A 6,722-nucleotide genomic window follows, 5' to 3' on the forward strand; every position below is an offset into this window, starting at 1 on the left:
TAGAATTAAAGTTCTACTGGTTTGCTTTATGAGACCAACTTCTGGATGCTGATAAGACACTTGGAGGGAAATGAAGCTGAACCACAAAAAAAGGCTGCCAAAGGAAAAACACATTTTAACTACTCAGGCTCTAAGCACTGTTAGATAGTATGTGACTAAAATAACTTCAGCTGTCAGCACTGAGTATCTCATGTTTATTGACAACTATAGTTGTTGCTGGTCCAGTAGTAAAAAAGTTGAAATGTAAAAAATCCCATTTGTGCAGAGATAGTTCAAAACTTATCAGAGTCCAGGAGACTCTTGATTTGAAATTTAGACCAGCACTTTAAAATGTGTAAGAGTACTTCAAGTATGGCTTACAACTGGCATGAACAGTGCAGAGTTAAAATACTTGTGGGAGAAGACTCATACAAAAGTCTGTTCTGTATTTCTCCCATTTAAATCTCATTATTATTTCTCCAAATAGAGATGCTGCTCAGGAACTGGCGAGGTCAGAATAATTATTCACTCAGTTTGGACATTATTGGAAAAGGTCCCTCAGCTATATTCTTTTTTATAGCATATTCCACAGCAAGTTGGTAAACTGACTGTAAGTAGTAAGTGTGAGCTTCATTCAATACCTACTGAAATCTTTTAACAGTCTTCTATTGCTTTTGGAAGGCATCTGATTAAGCCCTAAAGGTAAAATCACAGCTTAAATTGAAATCTAAAGTTTTTAAAGGATTCAAAGGTGGTTTTTTCAAACACGGCTCAAAATAAAAATGAAGGCAATGACATTCTCAACTTCTTACTTTGGATCAAATCTGTAAGTTCTTACTTATACTTTCCTTTTTACTGAAGGACCTGAACAGTATTTTCATGGTTTGTGCCACTGAGATTATGTAGGTAAATAAATTCTATAACATATCAAAACATGCTATTGTAAAATTGCTTTCTTCTGTTGATGAAGGATGAAATGTCACTGCAGCTGCTGCCAAGTGCAGCCATTCCTGTTTTCAAAAGAAGTTTGTGACAGCCTCTTAGTATAATCAATTTCACGTCATTTAGGCAGCTGTCCTCATTTCTCCATTTGCTGAAAGTATATTATAAGAAGTCATTCTATTCTAGTTAATAGAATTACACAGCTTGCAACTAGAGCAAGAGTAACACTTCAGAGTGATTTCTAAGAGAGCATGTAGGAAAGAAGCCCCTTTTGATTCCTTTGTGATAGTTCAAAGGGAAACCTTTTCTATTTCTAGCCACATCTACCCTGCAATGTGCAAGAACCCTGCAATAACATCTAGTGAAATACACTTCTGTCCAAGTTCAATGGAATGCTAAAACGGTAAGATCCAAGTCAAATTTGTAACATTTGTTCCTTGAATTTAATAAAAATCCCAAATAGGAGTGCTGGTGAGATCTGCAACAGCCCTCTGGTGTTATAAGAAGCAGATTACAGATCAAATCTTCATTTCCTTTTGCCCTGCATTGGACTAACATTTTATAACCTTTATAAAACTTCAGAAACAGTGGAATGTTGTCATTTTGCACTGTTGAGTGTAAGAACAACTCAGAATCAATTCCAAAGTGGTATGCTTTGTAAAAATGTGAATGTACCTACTGTTTGGGGCATCTTTAATCTTTTTCCTACCCAAAAGCCAAAGCTGTGGCTTTACCATCCAGCCTGCAAATCGTTCTCACTGCTACAATGATTCCCAGAGATATTCACTCCCTCTCTGTTTTATCATTACAGGGTACAGCAGTGGTGGATCTGTGAATGATCTTCCTGAGCAAAGGCCTGTGAGCCTGGTTGCTTCCTCCCTTTTCTGGGCCTTCTCCCATCTTTACGTACATTCAAGTCATAATTCAGGCTCTTCTGAGACAATGCTTCCCACTTTCTAGGATCAGTATCAGTTCACATCTTCTAGCATCTGCCCAAGATGGATGACCAATAACATAGGCTGGGAATGAGCTTTTTATTGCTGGAATTCCTTGTGCAATGCAAACCCACGCAGTCAACTCAAACCAGGCATACATACAAATCTCCTGTCTCAGCAAATAATACATCTTCCCTCAGGCTACCAAAGAGTGAAAAAGGCATCTAAAAACATGCCCATTATCTACTTATTCTCTTTGCAATGTACATAGCCCCAAACCAACGCAAATGTAGTTATTTCCCACTGAAGAGAAACTATTTGCTTTTCCTAAGTTGTAATCAAACAGTCTTGATATGCATTAATAGAAGAGTATTGCTTTCAAGTCAAACAATTTCCTTTTGTTGCAACCACAGCAACGGAGTAAGAAACCAAGTAATAGAAGTAGCAATCCTGGGAGCTGTTAATGACAGACCTGGAATTGCTTTTTTCTGTGACGTTAATGATAGGTATGATATGAAAAGAGAGGCTGCTGAAGCATGTAGGAAACAGTCCTTTTCACAATCAGACCTAGTTAAAATTGGCTTCCAGAAGAGACTGAGACAGACTACTTCACAAGATTAAAGGAAAGGCCATTCCATCAGGGAAGCAGAAAAATAAATCTTCAACTTCTGATCCATGGGACCTTTTCCTGCACCCTTTTTGCAAAGACCAACATCTTTCTCCTTCAATGAGAATGATATCCTATAAACTAGGCAACACAATGACAGCTGCAAGAGTTGATCCAAAAGAACTTCGGCAGAAATGGATTAATCTTGAGAAGACAACTAAGCAAGGACTTGACTACAAAAAATGAAATTGCTCATCTAAAGTACAATAAACATCCAGAAACATCATAATTGCTGGTTCTAAGTGCAGTAAGTCCTGCCAACCAACTCTGCAAATATATCCCTATCTAAGCCTAAAAAAAATGGGACACATTACAATGACAGGATGCCTTTCTTTCAGATTATATCAAAATGATAGACAGGAATGATTTGTGGCATGGGAAAGTTTGCTCATGTCACAAGGGAAAGATTGGATTGTCTCAGGGGTAAAGGTTTTCCTGATTGAGATTATTTATAGAGAATTAGCTTTTATGGTGGGCGTTTTATTATTTTCTTTTTCTCTTGAAAATTCCATCTTTGTTATTCATTTCAGATGTTCTCCATGAATGAAGCATATCAAGGTGTCCTTTATAGAAAAAATCCAGCAGCAACTCAGTAAACTCACCATCACTGTAAGTAAATTCAACAATCAGAAAATTACTAACATTTGTCAGAAATGTTCTGTCTTCTCCCTGCTAGCCAGCTAAATGCATTGGAATCTATGGCTTACTTTAAAGTGAACCATCCACACTGCAGAATGTGTATGTTTATTATCTGAGGGGGTGATGAATTTCTCTCCAACCAGATCAGAACACTTGAGAGCAGTCTGCATGTTTAAAATATTTCCTGAGCTGTATCTGCCAGGACGGTGTGTTGAATGGGGAACTGATTTCTTCTTAGTTTTTACTGTACTTGCAGCACTGGCTTTCTCGCAGCAGCTGATTCCCACTGTTATACTTTACCAGGGTTAGTATACACACTGCCTTCTTTACTATTAGCAGTTCTATTATGTTCAGCATGATTGTAATACAAATTTCCATTCTCTGGAGTTTTTTATTCTTCTAGATTTCTCATCAGTGATTTTAAGGAATATAACACCTTCCTTGTTTGATTAAAGTACCCTATGTTTATGCTTTCATTGGTAGAAAAGGATGTTTGCAATCAACCTTTAAAACCATATTGATCTAAGAATGTCTGTATTTATGAAATCCTAAGCCACTCCAGGATGATGATTAAATGACTTAAAATGTATATATAAAAAGATGCAACCACACACCATTAGAATTTCAGTACATGTGCTTAGAGGGGTATACTGATAGATTATGTCCTTGCCCACCTTCCAACTGCTCCTCAGATCATGCTGACTCTTCTCTGGACCTGATATTTTCCTCCCCAGACAGAGTGCAGGAGGTAAACCAGTATAGCATATCCCCAACATGCTTTATATCTTCATGTTAAACTGTCACATGTCTATTTTACGAATACAGAGGCTTCTAAGGGTAATATATATCCAGGCTGTCAGGACGCATAAGAGCTATGGACACAGTGTTTTCTGTACACAGATCACATGGATGTATCTTCTGTTACATTGGTAGCATGGGAGTATTCATTTTCATGTTGTTTCTCAGCCAACTCTACAAAAGGAGGATGAAATGATGACATACTTAGTGGTCACAGAAAAGCTGTTCAGTTGTCTTAGAATCTGTGCTGAGTTTAAGCGTAGAGCTTTGTTTGGGTTTTTTATGCCTATGAGTGTTGCTTCTACAGAAAAACCTGCATCCTTAAAAGTGACCTGGTCTTTATGTTATGTTATTTCTCTATGGTATATAGCACCAGATAAAAACCAACACAGAAAAAAAGTTCATTTTCGCTCTCCATCCCTTGCCATTGTAAATAATTTCTATGGACCCCTGGCCTCTGTACAATAACAGGCGTAGAGAGCCATGAAACTGTGGACTGGTCAGCACTGAGATTCTAAAACACCATCCTTATGAGCACCGAAGCAGCTAGAGTGGTTAAAACCCCACAGAACAAAAGAATAAAACCAAAGAAACCAAAAGAACTATGTTATAGTCTTCGAGTCCATCCTACAGCTGGTGTAAATCAGCACTACCTCCTCCAGCTTCCATATAATTCTGACAATATCAGCTACCTGAGGCTGGTCCTTTTCATGCAATAATGTGGGGAGTATCATGTTTCAACATAGGTCTAGAAACTGGCAATTCTCATTTTGACTGCCCTCCATTTTTAACAGGACAATGGGAAAGGAATGGGTATTCTCCTTCAATCCCCACTTCTTATGGGAAAAAAAAAAAAAAAGGAATTGTACAGGTTGTAAATGTACTCTTTATTTCCTTTTTTTTTTTAATTGAAAGATCATTCTGTCTTTCAATGAAAATTGGAGAAGATAATTGAATATGGATCTTGAGAGAGAAAGAATATAACTAAAAAGCAGTTTCTTCAATGAGGAGTGATTCAATGAATGACATTCATCCGTTTGAAAGTATAGGATCCTTTAGTATCACTAGAATGGGCTCATTTCACAGCTGAATACCTTGTGTCTCTGCCCTCCCACCTTTGGGTTTTGGCTTTCAACATGCTCTACAAGAGGCAAAGTTTGAGACACTCCATGAATCATTCTTTCTCTTTTGAAGCATTTTTAGTTCCATATCATTAGAAAGAAAGTGCTTTAGATAAGGAAAACTGATTTATGAATCCAATGGGCCAATTCTTGCTTATGCAATTAACATTTTTCCCACTTCACACTCCTTTCAGATTAGAATGATTGAATAGTTTCTTACTTCACATTCTAAATACTCAAGTATACAGTTTCTTGTAGAGAAATGCTTTTATGTTTTCTTCCAGAAATAACTAGAAGCGTGAGTTTGGTCTTTGTATGTTGCATGGGAAGTGTCCTTTTGATATCTTTTAGATTGCACAATCCCATACAAGTGCAAACTCTAGTATAATTGCAGTAATTGTCAGAAGCTGCAGACCCTGCAATAAACTGTTGAAGGTAGATGAAATCTGTTCTTGCAGGGAAGAGTTATTGTGAATTTTCCCCAGAGAAAATGGAAGGATCTGCATGCTTAGCATTAAAGAAATTATTACAGTGATTATGAATTTCATAGTTATAGAATTCACAGAACAAAAGTGCCTTTAAGATGGATTTAATGTCTCACTGTGTATTTATTCCCATATTTGCCTGTTTGATTTACTGTATTTAAGACCTTTTCAAATGATATTGTGTGTGTAATGAAAGAGATGGGAAAGAATGAACTAGTACAAATCAGAATACTTCTACTATTTTAAATGGGCCAAGAAACATTTATTTCGTCTGAAGTTGTGATTAATGAATTCAAACCTGTTCCAGATGTGGATATTCCATCCAATTCTTTTTAGTAATTTGCCTGTCTAAAGAGCTTTTCAAAACAAAGTGATCATCAATCAAAACAACATGAGCATCAATGTCCTTATTCAAAATTAGAAATAGCTTCTCTGATGCAGTTTGGCTTGGTAAGAGTCTGATGTTTCCACATGTAAAACATACATAATAAAAGAATTATTGGTAGTATTGTCTCTATCCCAGAGAACAACAGTATTAGATTTGATTAAGGCTCAGAATGTGTTTAGTGCTGCCTAAACGAGTGAAAAATTAGCAAGTCAAATTCCAACTTTATGGAAACAGAGGAAGTAAAGGATTGTAATAAAGCAGTACTCTTACAACAGAAACTCAGCACCAGTGTAGGTCTCACTGATGCTGTAGAGCAGTATTGTTTCATATTCCTTCCCTTACTTTTCTTGTCAGCTGTGTATGAAATAGTACACATGACTTTCATGGCAGCAGTTCCATTTTATGATGTCCTTGTAAGACAAACAGGGAATTTCTTGTCACAATATTCATCAAGGACATAATTCTTGGCATTGGGGAGGGTTTACATGCTGTGTATTTTGAAAGAATTTTTTTTTCCCCTTCCCTACTCACCCAGTGACTCCCCTCTGCCTGCAACAGTTGGACCCTCTTAGTTCAGTCCATCTGATTTTTCATTACTTCTTTATTGTTTTCTGTCCATGGAACTGAATAGAAATGGCTGCCAGGGGATTTTAATCTGTTCTGGTGAAGATTACACTTCTCAAATAGTATACAGCTATATAAGCAGGAGTTCAAAGAATCCACTTGTCCCATAAGGATTGTTATGTTTTGTTTTCCATTTCAAAACCA

The sequence above is a fragment of the Nestor notabilis genome, unplaced genomic scaffold (assembly GCF_000696875.1).
Source record: "Nestor notabilis isolate BGI_N333 unplaced genomic scaffold, ASM69687v1 scaffold6011, whole genome shotgun sequence".
Classification (NCBI taxonomy): domain Eukaryota; kingdom Metazoa; phylum Chordata; class Aves; order Psittaciformes; family Psittacidae; genus Nestor; species Nestor notabilis.